We start from the raw sequence: 26,492 nt of genomic DNA on the forward strand, positions 1-26,492 counted from the left end.
TCAAATATTAAATACAAAGAAAAATTATTAAAAGCAGCAAGGGAAAAGCAACAAATAACATACAAGGGAATCCCCATAAGGTTATCAGCTGATCTTTCAGCAGAAACTCTGCAGGCCAGAAGGGAGTGGCAAGATATATTTAGGAGCAGCAAGGCATATTTAGGAGTGGCAAGATATATTTAAAGTGATGAAAGGGAAAAAACTACAGCCAAGATTACTCTTCCCAGCAAGGCTCTCACTCAGATTTGATGGAGAAATCAAAAGCTTTACAGAAAAGTAAAAGCTAAGAGAAGTCAGCACCATCAGACCAGCTTTGCAACAAATGCTAAATAAAAGAACTTTTCTAGGCAGGAAACACAAGAGAAGAAAAAGACCTACAAAAACAAACCCAAAACAATTAAGAAAATGGTAATAGGGACATACATATCGCTAATTACCTTGAATGTAAATGGAATATGTGCTCCAACCAAAAGACATAGACTGGCTAAATGGATACAAAAACAAGACCCATATATCTATTGTCTATAAGAGACCCAATTCAGACCTAGGGACACATAAAGACTGAAAGTGAGGGGATGGAAAAAGATATTTCATGAAAACGGAAATCAAAAGAAAGCTGGAGTAGCAATACTCATGTCAGACAAAAGAGACTTTAAAATAAAAACTGTCATAAGAGACAAGGAAGGACTGTACATAATGATGAAGGGATCAATCCAAGAAGAAGATATAACAATTGTAAATATTTATGCACCCAACATAGGAACACCTTGATACATAAGGCAAATGCTAACAGCCATAAAAGGGGAAATCGACAGTACCAAAATAATAGTGGGGGACTTTAACTCTCCACTTACACCAATGGATAGATCATCCAGATAGAAAATTAATAAGGAAAGACAAGTCTTAAATGACACATCAGACCAGATAGGCTTAATTGATATTTATAGAACATTCCATCCAAAAGCAGCAGAAAACACTTTCTTCTCAAGTGCACATGGAACATTCTCCAGGATAGATCATATCGTGGGTCACAAATCAAGCCTTGGTAAATTTAAGAAAATTGAAATAATATCAAGCATCTTTTCTGACCACAACGCTATAAGATTAGAAATCAATTACAGGAAAATAAATGTAAAAAACAAAAACACATGGAGGCTAAACAATACGCTACTAAATAACCAACAGATAATTGAAGAAATCAAAGAGGATATCAAAAAATACCTAGAAACAAAAGACAACGAAAACACGATAACCCAAAACCTATGGGATGCAGCAAAAGCAGTTCTAAGAGGGAAGTTTATAGCTATACAAGCCTACCTCAAGAAACAGGAAAAATCCCAAATAAACAACCTAACCTTACACCTAAAGGAACTAGAGAAAGAAGAACAAACAAAACCCAAAGTTAGTAGAAGGAAAGAAATTGTAAAGATCAGAGCAGAAATGAATGAAAGAGAAACAAACAAAAAAAAAAGATAGCAAAGATCAATAAACCTAAAAGCTGGTTCTTAGAGAAGATAAACAAAATTGATAAACCATTAGCCAGACTCATCAAGAAAAAGAGGGAGAGGACTCAAATCAATAAAATTAGAAATGAAAAAGAAAAAGTTACAACGGACACCACAGAAGTACAAAGAATCATAAGCGACTACTAGAAGCAACTCTATGCCAATAAAATGGACAACCTGGAAGAAATGGACAAATTCTTAGAAAGGTACAACCTTCCAAGACTGAACCAGGAAGAAACAGAAAATATGAATAGACCAATCACAAGTAATGAAATTGAAACTGTGATTAAAAATCTTCATACAAACAAAAGTCCAGGATCAGATGGCTTTGTAGGCGAATTCTATCAAACATTTAGAGAAGAGCTAACACCTATCCTTCTCAAACTCTTCCAAAAAAATTGCAGAGGGAGGAACACTTCCAAACTCATTTTACAAGGCCACCATCATCCTGATACCAAAACCAGACAGAGATATCACAGAAAAAGAAAATCAAAGTCCAATATCACTGATGAACATAGACGCAAAAATCCTCAACAAAATACTAGCAAGCCAAATCCAACAACACATTAAAAGGATCATACACCATGATCAAGTGGGATTTATCCCAGGGATGCAAGGATTCTTCAGTATACAAAAATCAATCAATGTGATACACCATATTAACAAATTGAAGAATGAACACCATATGATCATCTCAATACATGCAGAAAAAGCTTTTGACAAATTCAACGCCCATTTATGATAAAAACTCTCCAGAAAGTGGGCATAGAGGGAACCTACCTCAACATAATAAAGGCCATATATGACAAACCCACAGCAAACATTATTCTCAATGGTGAAAAACTGAAAGCATTTCCTCTAAAATCAGGAACCAGACAAGAGAGACACTCTCACCACTATTATTCAACGTAGTTTTGGAAGTCCTAGCCATGACCATCAGAGAAGAAAAAGAAACAAAAGGAATCCAAATCAGAAAAGAAGAAGTAAAACTGTCACTGTTTGCAGATGACATGATACTATATATAGAAAATCCTAAAGATGCCACCAGAAAGCTACCAGTGCTAATCAATGAATTTAGTAAAGTCACAGGATACAAAATTAATACACTGAACTCTCTTGCATTCCTATACACTAACAACAAAAGATCAGAAAAAGAAATTAAGGAAACAATCTCATTTACATTGCAACAAAAAGAATAAAATACGTAAGAATAAACCTACCTAAGGCTGCAAAAGACCTGTATGCAGGAAACTATAAAATACTGATGACAGAAATCAAAGATGACACAAACAGATGGAGAGATATACCATGTTCTTGGATTGGAAGAATCAATATTGTGAAAATGACTCTACTACCCAAAGCAATCTACAGATTCAATGCAATCCCTATCAAATTATCAATGGCATTTTTCACATAACTAGAACAAAAAATTTTATAATTTGTACAGAAACACAAAAGACCTTGAATAGCAAAAGCAATCTTGAGAAAAGAAATCAGAGCTGGAGGATTCAGGCTCCCTGACTTCAGACCATACTACAGGGCTACAGTAATCAAGACAGTATGGTACTAGCACAAAAACAGAAATATAGATCAATGGAACAGGATAGAAAGCCCAGAGATAAACCCATGCAACTATGGACACCTAATCTATGACAGAGGAGGACAGAATATAAAATGGAGCAAAGACAGACTCTTCAATAAGTGGTGCTGGGAAAATTGGACAGCTACATGTAAAAGAATGAAATTAGAACACTCCCTAACACCATACACAAAAATAAACTCAAAATGAATTAAAGACCTAAATGTAAGACCAGACACTATAAAACTCTTAAAGGAAAACATAGGCAGAACACTCTTTGACATAAATCACAGCAAGATCTTTTTTGACTCACCTCCTAGAGTAATGAGAATAAAAACAAAAATAAACAAATGGGACCTAATGAAACTTCAAAGCTTTTGCCCAGCAAAGGAAACCATAAACAAGACAAAAAGACAACCCTGAGAATGGGAGAAAATATTTGCAAACAAAGCAACTGAAGAAGAATTAATCTCCAAAATATACAAATAGCTCATGTAGCTCAATATCAGAAAAACAAACAACCCAATCAAAAAATAGGCAGAAGACCTAAATAGACATTTCGCCAAAGAAGACATACAGATGGCTGACAGGCACATGAAAAGATGCTCAACATCACCAATTATTAGAGAAATGCAAATCAAAACTATAATGAGATATCACCTCACACTGGTTAGAATGGCCATCAACAAGAAGTCTACAAACAATAAATGGTGGAGAGGGTGTGGAGAAAAGGGAACCCTCTTGCACTGTTGGTGGGAATGTAAATTGATACAGCCTCTATGAAGAACAGTATGGAGATTCCTTAACAAACTAAAAATAGAACTACCATGTGACCCAGCAATCCCACTACTGGGCATATACCCAGAGAAAACCATAATTCAAAAAGACACATGCACCCCAATGTCCACTGCAGCACTATTTACAGTAGCCAGGACATGGAAACAACCTAAATGTCCATGAACAGAGTAATGGATAAAGAAGATGTGGTACATATATACAATGGAATATTACTCAGCCATAAAAAGGAATATAATTGGGTCATTCATAGAGACGTGGATGGACCTAGAGACTGTCACACAGAGTGAAAAAAGTCAGAAAGAGAGAAACAAATATTGTATATTAACACATATATATGGAATCGGAAAAAAAATGGTACAGAGAATCTTATTTACAAAGCAGAAATAAAGACACAGATGTAGAGAACAAATGTATGGATACCAAGGGGGAAGGGGGGGGTGTGATGAATTGGGAGATTGAGATTGACATATATACATTATTGATACTTTGTATAAAATAGATAACTAATGAGAACCTACTGTATAGCACAGGGAACTCTACTCAGTGCTCTGTGGTGACCTAAATGGGAAGAAAACCCAAAAAAGAGGGGATATATTTATACTGATTCACTTTGCTGTACAGTAGAAACTAACACAACATTGTAAAGCAACTATACTCCAACAAAATTTTTTTTTAAATGTGACTCATCTACACACACACACACACACACACACATTCTTTTTCAGATTCTTTTCCATTATAGGTTATTACAAGATATTGAGTATAGTTCCCTGTGCTATACAGTAAGTCCTTGTTTACCTGTTTTATATACAGTAGTGTGTATATATTAATCCCAAACTCCTAATTTATCTCCCTCCCTCCCATCCCCTTTGGTAACCATAAATTTGTTTTCTATGTCTCTGAGTCTATTTCTGTTTTGTAAATAAATTCATTTGTATCATTTTTTTAGATTCCACACATAAGTGATATCATATGATATTTGTCTTTCTCTGTCAGACTTACTTCACTTAATATGATAATCTCTAGGTGCAACCATGTTGCTGCAAATGGCATTATTTCATTGTTCTTTAAGACTGAATAATGTTCTATTGTATATATATACCATCTTCTTTATCCATTCATCTGTTGATGGACATTTAGGTTACTTTCATGTCTTGGCTACTGTAAATAGTGCTGCTATGAACACAGGGGTGCATGTATCTTTTTGAATTAGAGTTTTTGTCTTTTCGGTGTGTATGCCCAGGAGTGGGATTGCTGAATCATATGATAACTTTACTTTTAGTTTTTTAAGGAACCTTCATACTGTTCTTCATAGTGGCTGCACCAATTTACATTCCCACCAACAGAGTAGGAGGGTTCCTTTTTCTCCATACCCTCTCCAGCATTTATTATCTGTAGACTTTTTGTTGATAGCCATTCTGACTGGGGTGAAGTGATACTTCATTGTAGTTTTGATTTGCATTTCTCTAAAAATCAGCGATGTTGAGCATCTTTTCATGTGCCTGTTAGCCATCTGTACGTCTTCTTTGGAGAAATGGATATTTAGGTCCTCTGCCCATTTTTTGGTTGGGTTATTTTTTTTTTTCATTTACAGATTTTTATTTATCCCAGTCTCTTTTCCCCTGGTGTATATGGCAAATGCTAGCTTTTGATGACAAAAAGGATCAGTTGAGAGAATAAATTTGACTCAGTTAAGTCATCTCTTCAATTGGGAAACTGAGCATAGTACAGATAGCACTTTAGTAACATCATTTTTAGCTATATGGAAACTTGTCTTTGTCTTTGTTTTTCTGATATTAAGCTGTTTGAGGTGTTTGTATATCTTGGAAGTTAGTCCTGTGTCGGTAGCATCGTTTGCAAATATTTTCTCCCAGTCGGTAGGTTGTCTTTTTTTGTTTATTTATGGCTTCCTTTGCTGTGCAAAAGCTTTTAAGTTTAATTAGGTCCCATTTGTTTATTTTTGTTTTTATTTCCATTAATCTAGGAGGTGGATCCAAAAAGATATTGCTGCAATTTATGTCAAAGAGTATTCTGCCTATGTTTTCCTCTAAGGGTTTTATAGTGTCTGGCCTTACATTTAGGTCTTTAATCCATTTTGAGTTTATTTTTGTGTATGGTGTTAGGGAGTGTTCTAATTTCATACTTTTACATGTAGCATGTCCATTCTTTTACATGTAGTTGTCCATTCTTGTCTCCTCTGTCATAGATTAATTGAACTGCAGGGGTTATTTCTGAGCTTTCTATCCTGTTCCACTGATCTATATGTCTGTTTTTGTGCCAGTACCATACTGTTTTGATTACTGTAGCTTTGTAGTGTAGTCTGAAGTCAGGGAGCCTGATTCCTCCAGCTCCAATTTTTTTTTTTCTCCAGATTGTTTTGGCTATTCTAGGTCTTCTATGTTTCCATACAAATTAAAAATTTTTTTGCTCTAGTTCTGTGAAAAATGCCATTAGTAATTTGATAGGGATTGATTGCAATGAATCTGTAGATTGCCTTGGTAATATGGTCATTTTAACAATATTGATTCTTCTAATCCAAGAACGTGGTATATCTTTCCATCTGTTTGTGTCATTTTCAATAGTCATCCTTCAAAGAAAGGATGTCTTTAAACAGTATATATATTATTTCCATGAAGTCAATTCTTAGCAGTGAGATCCTGGTCCCCTAGAGTTATAAGTCATTTACATTTTATATTAATAGAAATAACAAAAATTTTTTAAAGGTTGTACCAGTTTTCCCACATCCTCTTCAACACTTGGTATTCTCATTCATTTAAAACATTTTTTGCCAATTCCCGAAGCAAACAAAAAGCATCTCACTGTAGCTTAAATTTATTTTTCACTACTTATTAATGATGTTCATCATACATATATATATATATTTGTATTTTTCAGCAAATTATCTTTCATGTCCTGTTCTGTTTCTTAATGTTTCAGAAGCAGTCTTGATATAAAGGTTTTATATATTTAGGTATAACAAACCTTTTTCTGCCTATAGATTTGGTCTTTATTTTGTTTACAGTTTATTTTGTGATACATATGTTTTAAATGCTGTGGCATGAAAGGTGTTTTCTCCACTCCCCTTTCTTTTCTCTCTACATTCCCTTCTCTTGGCTTCATGGGACTGACTCTTTGATTAGATCAAGAATACAAAGACTGTGTTAGAATAAATAATTCATCAAAATTACGTTACAAGAGATTGCCAATATTATCACCGGAAATTTGTCTTAGCTATTTCAGTCTCAAGGACTTTAAGCACTTAAGATCTCCACCAGCAATGCAGAAGAACTGAAGAACCTGAAATTACCTACCCCCAACTCATCTACCCTACCCTATGGATGGAAAAATTAGGTGAAACCGACTGACTGTATGCTGCAGGGTTGCAAGGGTATAAAGAAAGTGAAAGAAATGAGGGGTATGTGACAAAGAACAGGGAGAGATATCATAAAGACTGGTGTTGTTCTTGTTGTACTAGTAGGAGAAATATAGATACTGATCAACTCTAGCTATTGATTTAACTTAAGGCTAACCACTAAGAGGACGTATTACATCCAAATCATTTAGAGGAATAATGGAACAAAGAGAACTAAATCACACAAAAAGCAGTAAAGAAAAAGAAACACTAAGAAAGCATACAACAGAGAAACCATAAAATATGATTGCAGGAACATGTTCTAGTATATCAGTAACCATGATAAATGGTCATGGGTTAAATTCATGTATTAAGAAAAACCAAAGATTCTCATATTGAGGATATATTACAGCCATATATTCTTTTCCAGAGATCAAAGCACAGAGAGGTTAAAAATAAAGAAAGGCAAAAAGGTATTTAAAGCAATGTTAACAAAGGAATAGCAGAAAGAGTTTTCCATAGTGGCTACACCATTTTGCATTCCCACAAATAGTGTGCAAGGGTTCCAATTTCTACACATCCTCACTGACAACTGTCTGTTTTTTGATGAAAGCCATCCTGACAGGTGTGAGGTGATCTCATTGTCATTCTGATTTGCATTTTCCTGATGATTAGAGACATTGAGCAGTTTTTCATATACCTGTTGTCCATTTGTACTGTGGCTTTGGAGAAATGTCTGTTCAAGTCCTTAGCCCATTTTTTAACCAGGTTATTAGGGGTTTCTTTTGTTTGTTTGTTTTTTTATATTTTTTGTTTTTGCTATTGATTTGTAGGAGTTCCTTGTATATTTTGGAGAATAATCCCTTATCAGATCAATGATTTGCAAATATTTTCTCCCATTCCATAGGTTGCCTTTTCACTCTGTTGATTGTTTCCTTTGCTGAAAAATTTGTTAAGAAGGTAAAACTCATGTTAACTGTTCTTACCACAATAAAAAAAATTTTTTAAACAGCAGGTATAGTAACATTAATATGAGATAAAATAGAATTCAAAATAAAAATTACTAAAGAGGACAAAGATGGATATTTCATATTAATGAAATATAAAATCTATTAAAACTTTATTAGGGTCCTGGATATTTATGCTCTTAACAACTTAACTGTGACATCAAAATCTTATAAAAATACACAGAAAAACTGATAGTTCCACAGCCACAGTGGGACACTAATGCATGTATCTTTAAAAATTAACAAATAAAGATATAGAGAATTTGTAATACAGAATCAAACTGCTTAATCTATAAATTGTTATAGAACTTTGTACCCAACAAACAGAACAACACATGGAACATTCACAAAAATTTACCTTGTATTAGGAAATAGAGGAAATGTTGACAAATTTTCAAAGCAAAGTCATACAGATCATATTACCTGATTAAAATAAAAATGTTACTGAAATCCAATAAAATAAAGTCCGATTAAAATTTAAAAGTTGATTTCAAAAGGTCAGTGACCTAAAAGGTAACAACAAAAGGTCAACAGCAGTTCCTGAGTGTCAACCAGGAAAACCAAAGTCTTCTAAATAATATTTGGATTAAAGGAGAGATCAAATGGAAGTTGAAAACTATTTAGAAAAGAATGTAGCAACCTATATAGCTAAATGTAGGCGAGATTCCTAAGCAAATGCAAGATCCTCTTAGGAAGTGGGAAAGAGGAAAAGGCAGAGCAGATGACCACTGGATGAGCATCTCTGCTACACAGCTAAACTGACACTCAGGAAAAACATGCACTTAGGAAAAAAAAACTCTCATAAAAACTAACTAAGCCTCCATCTCTAGAGGTTAAGCAACAACTAAATAAACAAAAGAATTTAGAAATTAATAAAAATTAAAACAAAAAATTGATGAAATTGACAATAACAAATATATTGGTAAAATTATCAATAAAATCAAAAGCTGATTCTTTAAAAAGACTAATACATAATACAAAATAAAGGTTAGCAAGTTTGATAGAGAAAAAAAGAGAGAGAGAAACCAAATATAAGCAACCTAAGAACCAGAAAGGGAATATAACTACAAATATAGAGAGAGAATTTTTTAACTTAAAAAAAAACACTCTCCCAAATTAATATCAATAACTTGAAAATCTAACAGAAATTAATTTAGACTTAAATCAGAATGTTAAAGTGGTACTTCTTTTTAATTGAAGAATAGTTGATTTACAATGTTGTGTTAGTTTCAGGTGTACAGAAAAGTGACTCAATCATACATATACATATATATCTATTCTTTTTCAGATTCTTTTCCATTATAGGTTATTACAAGATATTCAGTATAATTCCCTGTGCTATACAGTAGGTCCTTGTTGTTTATCTATTTTATATACAGTAGTGTGTATCTGTTAATCCCAAACTGCTAATTTATCCCTCCCTCTGCCCTTTCCCCTTTGGTAGCCATAAATTTGTTTTCCATGTCTCTGAGTCTATTTCTGTTTTATAAATAAGTTCATTTGTGTCATGTTTTAGACTCCACATATAAGTGAAATCATATGGTATTTGTCTTTCTCTATCTGACTCACTTTACTTAATATGATAATCTCTAGGTCCTTCCAAGTTGCTGCAAATGGCATTATTTCATTCTTTTTTTTAAGACAGAGTAATATTCCATTATGTGTGTGTGTGTATGTATGTGTATATATATCTTCACCCATTCACCTGAAGATTGACATTTAGGTTGCTTCCATGTCTTGGTTATTGTAAATAGTGCTGCTATGAACACTGGTGTGTGTGTATCTTTTCGAATTAGAGTATTCATCTTTTCTGGATGTATGCCCAGGAGTGGGATTGCTGGACCATATGGTAGCTCTATTTTTAGTTTTTTAAGGAACCTCCTTACTGTTCTCCATAGTGACTGCACCAATTTACATTCCCACCAACAGTGTAGGAGGGTCCCCTTTCTCTACACCCTCTTCAGCACTTATTATTTGTAGACTTTTTGATGATGGCCATTATGACTGATGTGAGGTAATACCTCATTGTAGTTTTGACTTGCATTTCTCTAATAATTAGCAATGCTGAGCATCTTTTCATATGCCTGTTGGCCAGCTGTATGTCTTCTTCGGAGAAGTATCTATTTAGTTCTTCTGCTCATTTTTTGATTAAGTTGGTTGTTTTTTTTTTTTTTTTTGATATTGAGCTGTATGAGCCATTTATATATTTTGGAAATTAACCCCTTGTCAGTCACATCATGTGCAGATATTTTCCTCCATTCTGTAGGTTGTCTTTTTGTTTTATTTATAGCTTCTTTTACTGTGCCAAAGCTTTTCAGTTAAATTAGGTCCCATTTGTTTATTTTTGCTTTTATCTAAAGTAGGACATTTCTGTTACAGTTTTGGCAGAGGCTCCAAGAGGCATAAACTAAAAGAACAGGTGCAAATACTCCCAATCTCTAAAGTGAGATGCTAACTGATCTGTGCAGATCCTGTAATGTGTTTCCTATCTGCAGCCTACTACCCAAGAAAGGCTACAAAAGGGTCGAAGTTGTTGGAAATTAAAGGGTGTTGGCTCACTGGCAGTTCCTACTCCCCCCATGGGGGAAAGTGTGTCCCCTGCCGTCTAGGACACACAATGGACTGCTACCTAACTCACATGGAAAGCAAAGCTGGAAAGTTGCTGCTTTCCAATTTACCAATGGTAGATTAAAGATTCATAATTCCTGGAAACCTGCATTGGGAAAGTCACGATGGAGTCATCTCAAAAGGGATTCTGTCCGTGTTAGTTTCCTAGAGCTGCTATAACAAAGTAGTACAAATAGAGTTCTTAAAATACAGATTATTCTCTCCCAGTTCTGGAGGCTGCAAGGCTGAAATCAAGGTATCAGCAGGACCATGCTCTCTCTGAGTCTATAGATAGAATCCTTCTTTGCTGCTTCTTAGCTTCTGGTGGTGGCTGTCAGTCCCTGGCACTCCTTAAGTTGCAGTTGCATCACTCTAATTTCTGCCTCTGTCATGACATGGTGTTCTTCCTGTGTGCCTCTGTCTTCTCCTCCTATAAGGACACCAGTCATATTGGATAAGGGTCCACTCTAATGAAATCATCTTAAGTGAATTACATTTACAAAGATCTTATTTCCAAATAAGGTCACATTCACAAGTGTCAGGGGCTGGGACTTCAATATATCTTTTAGGGGAACACAATTCAACCCACAACAAACACCACCTAAGAGATTATTTGCCAGGAAAAGAAAGAGATTTAAGAGGTCATGTGACCAGCTGAAAGCAAGATTCTGCCTGAATCAAGAGAGGTATATCAGATGCAGTGGCATCTCTGGAGAACCCACAGAGCACCCCCAGGGCAAAGAGTTTGATTTAAACAACTCCCTCAACAGAGGAACTAAGTGTCAGATTGCTGCTGTGTCCTTCAACTATAACTCTCCTGGCCCCATCTTTCCTCCACTTTGCAGGAGCCAAAACCACATGGGAATTAGGAGTAGAGGAAGAGAAGAACAAGGCAGGAGAAGTAGAAAAGCCATCAGCCCTCCCTTGGTCCTGCAGGCTGACTGAAGCAGGCCTAAGTCAGGGAGAAATCAAGCTTTGATTTGGACTGAGGCCCAGCATTTGTTTGTCTTTTAACTACTACAACAGGCATGACACATTCATTCCAAAATGAAACTCTTCTTGTAACTGAAAAGGAAAAGATTCCTAAGAGGGAATGGTAAAAATATGGGGCCAGGGGCAGGGAAAAACTAGATCCACAGAATGGGTTTGGATGGGAGCATGTGGAATGATAATGTTGGTTTTCATTATAACCAATGAGTCCCAATTTTCAATAATCTGGCAAGGTAAGCTATGTTACCAAATTGGTCAAAAGGAAGTTGAGATCCTGTAGAGCTTTATAATCCTAGAAGAAACTGAAAAAGTTTCCAAAGAATTGGCTCATGTACTACATGTTTTTAAAAGAAAAATTAAAAGCAAATTCTCCTTAACTGTGAAAAATGAAAGTGCTGAGATATTAATGGTGAGTAATAACATAAAAGATGTAGAGTGCCTTAAATTCGAGGTTGACTCAATGAGTAACCTCCCCAGTCTGTAAGGAGAATATTGTGACACTTAAACATCAATGGAGATTACACAGCCTTTGATTTCACACCAGTAAAACACTCACTCTAGAGCCTTCCAATAATCCATTCATTTATTCAGTTAGCACATTTCTCTCTCACAGAGCCCAAGCTGCTTCAACTCTTTTACTGGTATGTTTATGAAAACAAACATAACCTATGTTAAGACGGTTAGATAGGAAGATTAAAGACTTCTGGCCTAAGAGAGTTTGACAACCAAGTTCTACATCTATAAACAAACCACAGTTCAGCCCCTAATGCCACACAAATGAATCTGGAGCAGGAAAAGGAAGCCAGTTTGATGTCCACTGTGGAGTTGCTATGTAAAAACTCATTTCTCACTCATATACTATACGCTTTAATTATAAAAAGCATAAAGTGATTGAAATAAGTTTAAAGGGCAATATATTCACACTCAAACAAGAGTTTGAGAAACTCTGCCAGTATTCATAACCACTCTTGTACTTCTTAGGTACCTACAGGAATACTGAAGATCGATTCCAACACTTCCTCTAGATGAACTCAGGTTGGTAGCCTGGAACCTTATCAAAAGAGCCACGTGGCGCCAACATGTTTCCTAGAAGTGCTCTCACTTCCTAGTGGATGTATTTCATTATAACCCAGGATCCATCAATGATTCAGAGTACTGTGGTTTTGAAATGATTAATATGTAAGGGTTGTAATAATGTGAGTCATATGAAGGGGAAAAGATGTGAGGAAATAAAAACATTATAGGAAAGTACACCACAAATCTGCGAACATGGTTAGTCATGAATAAGAGAGTATATAGAGTACACAACCCTGGTCATTCACATTTTCTCCTCATCTGGCAAATGCAGACTCCTAATCTCAGAGGATACATGTAATGAATCACAAACGAAAATCATCATGGATTTTACTTTGCACTATTCACTCAACAGACATTTATTGAATTCCAAATATGTGCCAGGAATTGTGCTAGGTGCACAATTGAATAGAGAGATGGATAGGTGATAGGTAGGTAAGTAGATAGATAGATAGATAGATAGATAGATAGATAGATAGATAAGATAGATAGGCAGGCAGACAGACAGATAGTCCTGACCCTCAAAGAACTCCCAATTCAGGAAAAGCATCAGACAAGTAAACATTTTTCACTGACTAAAAGCCCAAACACATAACCAAGTATTCTGGGCCAGAACATGGATTTTGAAACTCTCCCAGGTAATTTACATGCCCACACCATTGAACTGGATTAGCTCTTGATATATTTATAGCACTCAGTGTCAATTTTTTCCCCTGAAGCACAAAATAATATCAAGTTCTTAAGTTCCTCAGGGATAACTTACTGCAAGTCGGTAATGTGAATTTAAAATATTCCCTCATTTTATTTGCCTCTAAAATAACAGGATATGAGAAAAAAACACATCTTTTATAAAAGTTCTTTGGCATAGTTAAAATGGCAAATTTCGAGGCAAATACATTCAACTCCTTACATGTCCAAGACCCTAGATTACTGAACAGCATGATGAGTTATGTTTCCTTTTTCAAAGCTGGTACCTAGAACATTGTAATTTATCTCCAACTTAGGGGCTTCTGCAACTAAGGTCACTTAGAGCAAGAACTGTATCTTTATTCAACATGGTAGACCCTGCAGCACTTAGTACATGTCTGCCTTACTTAGAGTAGGTACTGGGTAAATATTGGTTGCATTGAACAGTAGTTCTAAGAGATCATATGACTATGTCAATTAAAATGATATTTCACAGATTTTTTAAGAACTGGCTCTTCAGGGTTTCCATTTCTTTTATTCATTTGTTTGTACCTTCCTTTGTTAATATATTAATTCATTCAATCCACTGAGTGAGTACCTACTGCATGCAAAGTGAAGTGCTGTGCATTGTGAAGGAAACAAAGACAAATCATACAGGGACCATGTCCTTAAGAAGTCCACAGTTTAATAACACACCTGTAGCATTTACATAAATACTTCAAACACAGGACACACCTCAATGTCACATGAAAGGCAGACACTTGTGCTTACTATATGGTAGCTACTGGCCACACGTGGCCATTGAGCACTTGAAGTTTGGCTTGTCTAAGTTGAGATGTGCAGTAAATGTAAGGTACACATCGGAATATGAAAAAAGCATCGTAAAATAGCTCATTAAATAGTTTTATATTGATTACATGTTGAAATTATAATATTTGCATCAATAGAATATTTAAAGTATTAAAATTAAATAAAATATTTAAGTAAATAAAATATTTAAATTACTCAGACCTGTTTCTCTTCAACATTTTCATGTGGCTACCAGAAAATGTAGAATTACTTATGTGGCTCATATTATATTTCTATTGGACAGTGCTAACACAGATAAGGGAGTATAGATGTTTAGAAATCTTAGCAGTTATTTTCAGCATTGAGGCAGTGGGGGCAGGGAATCAAAGGAGACTTAATGGAGGAGATGGCATTTGAGCTGAGCTATTTTCGCGAGCTTAGACCCATATGAGAAGTGCAGGTAGAGGTTTCAGGAGGAACAACCTTGAGCTAGACGTTATCCACAACCACTTCCAACAACCTGATCAAGATCTAGCTTTGTACTGCTTGAGGGACTCCAGTTGATTACAACATACTTACTTCCCATCTTCCATTTATTTGTATCTATTCATCTTCAAAGCATTCTCATTAAGTCTCATTTTCACATTTGGTTTTTATAGTATCACCACAGACTCCATGGCCTAGAGTATTCCCTCCGTTTTAATGATGAAAAAACAACATTTAGGAGATTATTGGTAAAACACTCAGGTCACAAGGCCAGTACGTGGTGGAACTAAGATTAGAACACAACAGTTCAGATTAGTTTTCCTTGGGCTCTTTCTCATATATCATACTGCCTTCCTCTCAAAGGATCCCTCTCTCTGAAGCAGTCTTGTAACCAATCCAATATCCTAGGAGTCCTCCAGGTGGAGTCCATTTTGGGCCCAAGCACCTGCTGTGAACCCCTGAGATAGAGCCAGCTACTACAGTGGCCCCAGCTACCCTGAGACAAACCCAAGCTGCAGGCCCAAGGCAACTATTCCCAAGAAATAAGAGAAGGAAAATGTCTTTAACTGCCTGCTGCATACAAAGCACTGTGCTTGGTACTTTGTATACCCTATCTCATATACATTTTGCAGCAACCTTTGGGAATAAATATTATTAAACTGTTTCAGGATTGGAGATTTCCTGCAACACCTCATACTGCTGACACTAACTGATCATCCACCATCCTCAAAGTCTCACTCTGTTTTCCTAGGCTCATGAAATCCTCCTGGCAGATAATCCTCAGAATCTCCTTGGGATTAATACCTATGAAGTCTGAGCTATAGTTCCATAGTCTAAAATGGTAACTACCTCATCCATTTAAATGCATAACAATATCATCACCTTACATTTATTAACAGTTAACTATGAACTAAGCAATATATCAAGGATTTTCTATACCCACATAACCACACCATGAGGAAGGTTCAATTATTTTTACCATTTTATAGATAAGCAGACAGTTGAAAAAGGTTAAGTGACTTGCTCAAGGTCAGGCAATGGTAAATGGCAGAACTGGGATTCAAACGCTTGACCATCTGTCTCCAAAGCCCAAGTTCTTTCCCACTGTATTATACTGATTCCTTCCCATTATTCTGCAATACCCTGAGGAAACTGAGAGCCACTGAAAAGGACCACAGAATCCATACCAAGTAGATAAATCTGCAGGAATGCCACTCCACAGAATAAAGAGAGCTGAACAGCTGGTTTATATCATCATCCTCCCACAACATTTTAGTAGGCAAAGTGGGACTGAATAGCCTTTGCTCCTTACTAGAATGGTCTGTTGATCTGTCCCTTACAACCCAAGGACTGTGGAATGAGACTTCCTAATTTTGCTTTAATGCTTGCTTGGTCTGAAGACTATTTGCAACCATATAGATAGGACTCTCAGTGTATGCTCATCTACATATAAAAAAACCAAGTGACTAGCTGCAGATGACACCACAGGTTAGTGACAAAAGAATGATTAGAATTTTCAGCCCCAACGTTAGTGGCCTGTTGTGCAGCCTACAGTACAATATTACTTCCCCAGAGATCAGAAGGCAATACCTCTGTTTCTGATCCACCATATGCTAGACAATCCTGACAATCTACTGTGGTTTCATGCCCCAACTGTTCTTATATTACCATCGACCCTGATGATTGCATAGGGAATGAATTTTGTGGTAATGACATGTTCCAGACCTAGGAGAGGATAAGTAATTCACACCACCCCCATATGTGGGTTCTGGCTTCATAGGATAGCAGGGGAGTTATCAGACTTTATATGATTTCACACATGTTTCTGCTGACTCAGAAATGGACGTAAAATATAGAATAGCATGCTGGGACATAGCAGAGTTTTTGAAACTCCCTCGGGGAGTCTTTGTTCCTAAATCAATGACTGGATGCTACATGCTCACGTGCAAGTGTATGCTTGTGTATGTGTGTACAAAATGCACTGGTTTGGGTTACAGAATAAGTCATTTGGAAATCACTCTAGGATAATCCCATGTAATTGCTAACGAGATATTAAAATAGTGCTGATTTCATAATGCTTTTTATTTGACTTAGCTTTCTCATACCATTATGCTTTAAAAAAATAAAGCCCTAGTGAAATTTATGGCTGTACTTGGCTTCTTTCCCTGTGTCTGTGATGCACATAACACTGCAATTTACATTTACCTGATCTTCCATGAAGCTAGACATTTACCAGTACATCAACAGACCTTTCTCAGTAAATAGATGATAGATATTACTTAAACCCTTCTTGTAGTAGAACTATAATAATAATTGTTTTAATAAGGATAGCTTACGTTTACTGAGTGCTTACCAGATACCAAGCACTGTGAGAGGCACTTTACAGGCTCCTCAAAACAACCTTATAATCTGGATGTCATTAATAGCCACATATCACGAATAAGGAAATAGAGACCTTATAAGTAGTAGTACCAGCTGACAAAATCAAGCTCTCTAACTCCAGAGAACATGCTTTAAATCACTATGCAGAATTTTCAAGACAGTCATGGCCATGTTATTTAGTCTCTTAGAAACAGATAAAAGGGGAACTGGATTTCTGGACTTAAAATGTATTAAAATAAAATTGCAAGAATAATTCCTATTTGGGCATGAGCTATGCTCAATCTTGAAGATCCATAACTGCAATACACTCTGATGTGATGAGCACAACTGCAAGGCTCCAAGACAGAACACACTGAGGACCATCATTGAGACTTCTCAATTGAGGGCTCAGATCTTACATTATATGCTAAAGAGGCCACTACTGCCCTATAAATCATGTCTGAAGAAGTCTATCAGCTGCACATGTCCCACACAACCTGACACAATCCTGCACAATCTGATTTGTTTGCACACAGGAGTAAAATAAAGCAAACTGAAGCACATACACCAAAAGTTAGGGTCATCAAATTAAAACACACTCTGTCGGGGATTGGTTCAAGATGGCGGAGCAGAAGGACGTGCTCTCACTCCCTCTTGCAAGAACACCAGAATCACAACTAACTGCTGAACAATCATCGACAGGAAGACACTGGAACTCACCAAAAAAGATACCCCACATCTAAAGACAAAGGAGAAGCCAAATGAGACGGTAGGAGGAGCGCAATCACAATAAAATCAAATCCAATAACTGCTGGGTAGGTGACTCACAGACTGGAGAACACTTATACCACAGAAGTTCACCCACTGGACTGAAGGTTCTGAGCCCCATGTCAGGCTTCCCAACCAGGGGGTCTGGCAACGGAAGGAGGAATTCCTAGAGAATCAGACTTTGAAGGCTAGTGGGATTTGATTGCAGGACTTCAACAGGACTGGGGGAAACAGAGACTCCACTCTTGGAGGGCACACACAAAGTAGTGTGCGGGCATCGGACTGAGAGGAAGGACTAGTGACCCCACAGGAGACTGAACCAGACCTACCTGCTAGTGTTGGAGGGTCTCCTGCAGAGGCGGGGGGTGGCTGTGTCTCACCGTGAGGACAAGGACAAAGGACACTGGCAGCAGAAGTTCTGGGAAGTACTCCTTGGCGTGAGCCCTCCCAGAGTCTGCAATTAGCCCCACCAAAGAGCACGGGTAGCCTCCAGTGTTGGGTCGCCTCAGGTCAAACAACCAACAGGGAGGGAACCCAGCCCCACCCATCAGCAGAGAAGTGGATTAAAGTTTTACTGAGCTCTGCCCGCCAGAGCAACAGCCAGCTCTACCCACCACCAGTCCCTCCCATCAGGAAACTTGCACAAGCCTCTTAGATAGCCTCATCCACCAGAGGGCAGAGAGCAGAAGCAAGAAGAACTACAATCCTGCAGCCTGTGGAACAAAAACCACATTCACAGAAAGATAGACAAGATGAAAAGGCAGAGGGCTATGTACTGGATGAAGGAATGAGATAAAACGCCAGAAAAACAACCAAATGAAATGGAGATAGGCAAACACGCAGAAAAAGAATTCAGAATAATGATAGTGAAGATGATCCAGGACCTCGGAAAAAGAATGGAGGCAAATATCGAGAAGATGCAAGAAATGTTTAACAAAGACCTAGAAGAATTAAAGAACAAAAAAACAGAGATCAACAATACAGTAACTGAAATGAAAACTACACTAGAAGGAATCAACAGCAGAAAAACCGAGGCAGAAGAACGGATAAGTGACCTGGAAGACAGAATGGTGGAATTCACTGCTGCAGAACAGAATAAAGAAAAAATAATGAAAAGAAATGAAGACAGCCTAAGAGACCTCTGGGACAACATTAAACGCAACAACATTCGCATTATAGGGGTCCCAGAAGGAGAAGAGAGAGAGAAAGGACCCCAGAAAATATTTGAAGAGATTATAGTCGAAAACTTCCCTAACATGGGAAAGGAAATAGCCACCTAAGTCCAGGAAGCACAGAGAGTCCCAGGCAGGATAAACCTAAGAAGAAACACGCTGAGACACATAGTAATCAAATTGGCAAAAATTAAAGACAAAGAAAAATTATTGAAAGCAGCAAGGGAAATATGACAAATACCATACAAGGGAACTCCCATAAGGTTAACAGCTGTTTTCTCAGCAGAAACTCTACAAGCCAGAAGGGAGTGGCATGATACCCTTAAAGTGATGCAAGGGAAGAACCTACAACCAAGATTACTCTACCCGGCAAGGATCTCATTCAGATTCGATGGAGAAATCAAAAGCTTTACCGACAAGCAAAAGCTAAGAGAATTCAGCACCACCAAACCAGCTCTACAACAAATGCGAAAGGAACTTCTCTAAGTGGGAAACACAAGAGAAGAAAAGGACCTACAAAAACAAACCCAAAACAATTAAGAAAATGGTCATAGGAACATACATATCGATAATTACCTTAAACGTGAATGGATTAAATGCTCCAACCAAAAGACACAGGCTTGCTGAATGGATACAAAAACAAGACCCATATATATGCTGTCTACAAGAGACCCACTTCAGACCTAGGGACACATACAGACTGAAAGTGAGGGGATGGAAAAAGATATTCCAGGCAAATGGAAATCAAGAGAAAGCTGGAGTAGCAATACTCATATCAGATAAAATAGACTTTAAAATAAACACTGTCATAAGAGACAAGGAAGGACACTACATAATGATCAAGGGATCAATCCAAGAAGAAGATATAACAATTATAAATACATATGCACCCAACATAGGAGCACCTCAATACATAAGGCAACTGCTAACAGCTATAAAAGAGGAAATCGACAGTAACACAATAATAGTGGGGGACTTTAACACCTCACTTACATCAATGGACAGATCATCCAAGCAGAAAATTAATAAGGAAACACAAGCTTTAAATTTAAACATTCCACAATAGGCCGAATAGATTTAATTGATATTTATAGGACATTCCATCCAAAAACAGCAGATTACACTTTCTTCTCAAGTGCGCATGGAACATTCTCCAGGATAGGTCACATCTTGGGTCACAAATCAAGCCTCAGTAAATTTAAGAAAATTGAAATAATATCAAGCATCTTTTCTGACCACAACGCTACGGTATTAGAAGTCAATAACAGGGAAGAAAAGTACAAAACACAAACACACGGAGGCTAAACAATACGTTACTAAATAACCAAGAGATCACTGAAGAAATCAAAGAGGAAATAAAAAAATACCTAGAGCAAATGACAACAAAAACACGACAATCCAAAACCTATGGGATGCAGCAAAAGCAGTTCTAAGAGGGAAGTTTATAGCAATAGAACCCTACCTCAAGAAACAAGAAAAATATCAAATAAACAATCTAACCTTACACCTAAAGGAACGAGAGAAAGAAGAACAAACAAAACCCAAAGTGAGCAGAAGGAAAGAAATAATAAAATCAGAGCAGAAATAAATGAAAGAGAAACAAAGAAAACAATAGCAAAGATCAATAAAACTAAAAGCTGGTTCTTTGAGAAGATAAACAAAATTGATAAACCATTAGCCAGACTCATCAAGAAAAAGAGGGAGAGGACTCAAATCAATAAAATTAGAAATGAAAAAGAAGTTACAACAGACACTGCAGAAATACAAAGCATCCTAAGAGACTACTACAAGCAACTCTATGCCAAGAAAATGGACAACCTGGAAGAAATGGACAAATTCTTAGAAAGGTATAACCTTCCAAGACTGAACCAGGAAGAAGCAGAAAATATGAACAGACCAATCACAAGTAATGAAATTCAAACTGTGATTAAAAATCTTCCAACAAACAAAAGTCCAGGACCAGATGGCTTCACAGATGAATTCTATCAAACATTTAGAGAAGAGCTAACACCCATCCTTCTCAAACTCTTCCAAAAAATTGAGGAGGAAGGAACACTCCCAAACTCATTCTATGAGGCCACCATCACCCTGATACCAAAACCAGACACAGATACTACAAAAAAAGAAAATTACAGACCAATATCACTGATGAATATAGATGCAAAAATCCTCAACAAAATACTAGCAAACAGAATCCAACAACACATTAAAAGGATCATACACCATGATCAAGTGGGATTTATCCCAGGGATGCAAGGGTTCTTCAATATACGCAAATCAATCAATGTGATACCCCATATTAACGAATTGAAGAATAAAAACCATATGATCACCTCAATAGAAGCAGAAAAATCTTTTGACAAAATTCAACACCCATTTATGATAAAAACTCTCCAGAAAGTGGGCATAGAGGGAACCTACCTCAACATAATAAAGGCCATATATGACAAACCCACAGCAAACATCATTCTCAATGGTGAAAAACTGAAAGCATTTCCTCTAAGATCAGGAACAAGACAAGGATGTCCACTCTCGCCACTGTTATTCAACAGAGTTTTGGAAGTCCTAGTTATTCAACAGCGATCAGAGAAGAAAAAGAAATAAAAGGAATCCAAATTGGAAAAGAAGAAGTAAAACTGTCACTGTTTGCAGATGACATGATACTATACATAGAGAATCCTAAAGATGCCACCAGAACACTACTAGAGCTAACCAATGAATTTGGTAAAGTTGCAGGATACAAAATTAATGCACAGAAATCTCTTGCATTCCTACACAATAATGAAAAATCTGAAAGGGAAATTAAGGAAACACTCCCATTTATCACTGCAACAAAAAGAATAAAATACCTAGGAATAAACCTACCTAAGGAGACAAAAGACCTGTTTGCAGAAGACTATAAGACACTGATGAGAGAAATTAAAGACGATACAAACAGGTGGAGAGATATACCATGTTCTTGGATTGGAAGAATAAATATTGTGAAAATAACTGTACTACCCAAAGCAATCTACAGATTCAATGCAATCCCTATCAAATTACCAATGGCATATTTTACAGAACTAGAAGAAAAAGTCTTAAAATTTGTATGGAGACACAAAAGACCCCGAATAGACAAAGCAGTCTTGAAGGAAAAAAACAGAGCTGGAGCAATCAGACTCCCTGACTTCAGACCATACTACAGAGCTACAGTAATCAAGACAGCATGGTACTGGCACAAAAACAGAAATATAGATCAATGGAACAAGACAGAATGCCCAGAGATAAACCTACGTACCTATGGTCAACTAATCTATGACAAAGGAGGCAAGGATATATAATGGAGTAAAGACAGTCTCTTCAATAAGTGGTGCTGGGAAAACTGGACAGCTACATGTAAAAGAATGAAATTAGAACACTCCCTAACACCATACACAAAAATAGACTCAAAATGGATTAGAGACCTAAATGTAAGACTGGACGCTATAAAACTCTTAGAGGAAAACATAGGAAGAACACTCTTTGACATAAATCACAGCAAGATCTTTTTTGATCCACCTCCTAGAGTAATGGAAATAAAAACAAAAATAAACAAATGGGACCTAATGAAACTTAAAAGCATTTGCACAGCAAAGGAAACCATAAGCAAGACAAAAAGACAACCCTCAGAATGGAAGAAAGTATTTGCAAATGAATCAACGGACAAAGGAGTCATCTCCAAAATATATAAACAGCTCACGCAGCTCAATATTAAAAAAAGAAACAACCCAATCCAAAAATGGGCAGAAGATCTAAATAGACATTTCTCCAAAGGAGACATACAGATGGCCAAGAAGCACATGAAAAGCTGCTCAACATCACTAATTATTAAAGAAATGCAAATCAAAACTACAATGAGGTATCACCTCACACCAGTTAGAATGGGCATCATCAGAAAATCTACAAACAACAAATGCTGGAGAGGGTGTGGAGAAAAGGGAACCCTCCTGCACTGTTGGTGGGAATGTAAATTGATACAGCCACTATGGAGGACAGTACGGAGGTTCCTGAAAAAACTAAAAATAGAATTACCATATGACCCAGCAATCCCACTACTGGGCATATACCCAGAGAAAACCATCATTCAAAAAGACACATGCACCCCAATGTTCACTGCAGCACTATTTACAATAGCCAGGTCATGAAAGCAACCTAAATGCCCATTGACAGAGTAATGGATAAAGAAGATGTGGTACATATATACAATGGAGTATTACTTAGCCATAAAAATGAACGAAATTGGGTCATTTGTAGAGACGTGGATGGATCTAGAGGCTGTCATACAGAGTAAAGTAAGTCAGAAAGAGTAAAACAAATATCGTATATTAACGCATATATGTTGAACCTAGAAAAATTGTACCGATGAACCGGTTTGCAGGGCAGACATGGAGACACAGATGTAGAGAACAAACGTATGGATACCAAGGGGGGAAGTGGTGGGGGGTGGCGGGGGTGGGGGGATGAATTGGGAGATTGGGATTAACATATATGCACTGATGTGTATTAAATGGATAACTAATAAGAACCTACTGTACAAAGAAATAAATAAAAGAAAATCTGGACCAAAAAAAAAAAAAACCATCTGTTAAAGAGAAAATAAATAAATAAATAAAATAAAATACACTCTGTCCTGAAAGTTTCTGAGTTTATGGTTCTAGCTATAACTAGCTTACAAATAACTTCTAAATTTCAGTCACTTGTTGGAGGAAAAAACATATACGTAAATAGCAACCAACAAGATCTATTATAGCTTATGTTACAATTGTAGCACCATTTATGAGGAGGTACATGTGAGGGCATCTATGCTTGTGTTTGAACACACATGTATGCATTTTTATAGGCTGTATTTATAATCATAATAACTCATGAACATGTTTTCTCAGATCTAGGACTAGGAAATGCAACCACTCCATTTACAGCCAAATCTGCAGCACAGATGTGACCCAAAAAGTGGGCAGATTAGTGTTAATTCTGTTGTCCTCTTAACATGCAAGACTGTTCCTTTTCTGAAAAATAAAGTTAAGTCAGAGTCCACAGTTCGTAGTCCTTGCCAAGGTTCTCTCAGTACAAACAGCTCCCAAACTAAATTACACAAAATTCTGAACGTCCCTGTTTACCTCCAATAAATGTCCTCCCAGGAGTCCATTGGTAACATGCATAAAGCAATGTTCTGTTTCCTTTTCTCTTTTCCAAATAGTTTTGTATACATGAGTCCTATTGTGTTGCTGTTGTGATATTAACTCTGGAAACTGTGGATGGATGTTTGACCACCTTATAAAATAAACAAATTAAACTTTCTGTGGACTGTATCAAGAATCAGTAAGCTACTGTTCATTCCTAAGGGTAACTTTGAATATATATTTAGATTGGACAAACTACTGGTCTCTAGGGTTCTGCCAAAGCATTCTACTTGGACTCCAGGCAAAAAAGTTGAGATAGCAGAGACTCTTCTGCCCTAATTTCCTGGCCCCTCTGGCACCAATCTGGAGAGGTCTAAATGAACAGGGCTGAATTCTCAAAGGATCTACACCACTGCCATGTTTCCAATCCCTTTTTGTACATTTTTATATCATGGCTTGGCCTCATATATTAAAGAATTTAACCACTTCAAACCACTTCTCCATCTAGTTCCTACTAGGTCTTTCATTTTTTTCACCAGCAGACATCCTCAAAAAGCAACTACTATTCTTTTACACGTAGCTGTCCAGAGAGTGGCATGGACATATATACACTACCAAACGTAAAATAGATAGCTAGCGGGAAGCAGCCGCATAGCACAGGGAGATCAGCTTGGTGCTTTGTGACCAGCTAGAGGGGTGGGATAGGGAGGGTGGGAGGGAGGGAGATTTAAGAGGGAAGAGATATGGGAACGTATGTATATGTATAACTGATTCACTTTGTTATAAAGCAGAAACTAACACACCATTGTAAAGCAATTATACTCCAATAAAGATGTTAAAAAAAAATAAAAAATAAAAACTGGATAAAAAAAAAAAAAAAAAAAGCAACTACTAACTTCTCCAAGTGTTTTGACTACACTGAAAGATATTCACAAAGATTACAGGTTTATTTCACCAAACATACTCCTTGCTGTAATTTTCATATTGTTTTCACAAAACTGACTGACTATACATATTACAAAATCATGCTAATAGTGCTAAAATCAAAACTCTTTGAACAATAATGACCAACATACATCCTCGATTAATATCATGATTTAGGCAATAGCACCAAAATAATTACACAGGGCTTCATTCATTCATTAATTCAATCAACAAATATTTCTTAGATTATGTCTCATGTATTATGCAATGTTCTAGAAACAAAAACAAATTACTGATTTTTGTCTTCTACAGATATATAGAATAAAAAGTGATGTGTAAATAAATAAATGCAGTGAAATGTTACAGGTGTTATGACTAATTTTCAGCATACAATGAGATTCCAAAGGAGAAAATAATCAGTTTCATCTTTAAGAGGAGAGGAATGATATTATATAAGTATAATTGAAAGTGAAAAATAAACATACAGTCACATATCCTCTGATTAGGAACAAATTAAAAACTTGATGTGGCCCAATTTAAGAAAAAACTATCACTTCAAAATTTTTGCCAATTCTTTGTGTAAGCAAAAGAGAATGTCAGAAGATAACCCTGTTACCCATTCATACTATTAACCTAATATCTTGTGCAAGGCAAGACACATAGTATATGGAATCCAAACTTTAGAAAAGGGGAATTGAATGTTCTCTTCATGATTACATAAAGTCCTACAGGCAGATAACATTGACTTGAGGAAAATCTTTCTCTGCTTCAATAGTGAATTAGACTATACCATCTCTGAGAATTATGATTTGATCAAGGAAACGTGTCTCTGTGTGTGTGTGTGTGTGTGTGTGTGTGTGTGTGTGTGTTCTATCCCAAGTTGCCAGTAGGAAACAAGAAGAATTCAAGAAGCATTGGGGGAGGAAGACATATCTTTATCACACACTAGCAGAGAGGCCCTGAAGTGTGCCTGGATTGGGACACGGGATTGCCACATATGGTGATGCAGGCTGTGTAACACAAAACTCCAGGGCTTGCTTTTCATGATATGACATCTTTAAAGTGATGGAAGAAAACAAGTGTCAACGTAGAATTCTACATCCAGTGAAAATATTTTTCAAGAATGAAGGCAAAATAAAGATTGTTGGGACAAACAAAAGCTGAGAGAATTCATCACCAACAGAGCTGTACTACAGGAAGTTCTTCAGGCAGAAGGAAAATGATACCAGATGGAAATTTGGATTTACACAAAGGA

This window comes from Balaenoptera musculus, chromosome 3 (genome assembly GCF_009873245.2).
Source record: "Balaenoptera musculus isolate JJ_BM4_2016_0621 chromosome 3, mBalMus1.pri.v3, whole genome shotgun sequence".
Lineage (NCBI taxonomy): Eukaryota > Metazoa > Chordata > Mammalia > Artiodactyla > Balaenopteridae > Balaenoptera > Balaenoptera musculus.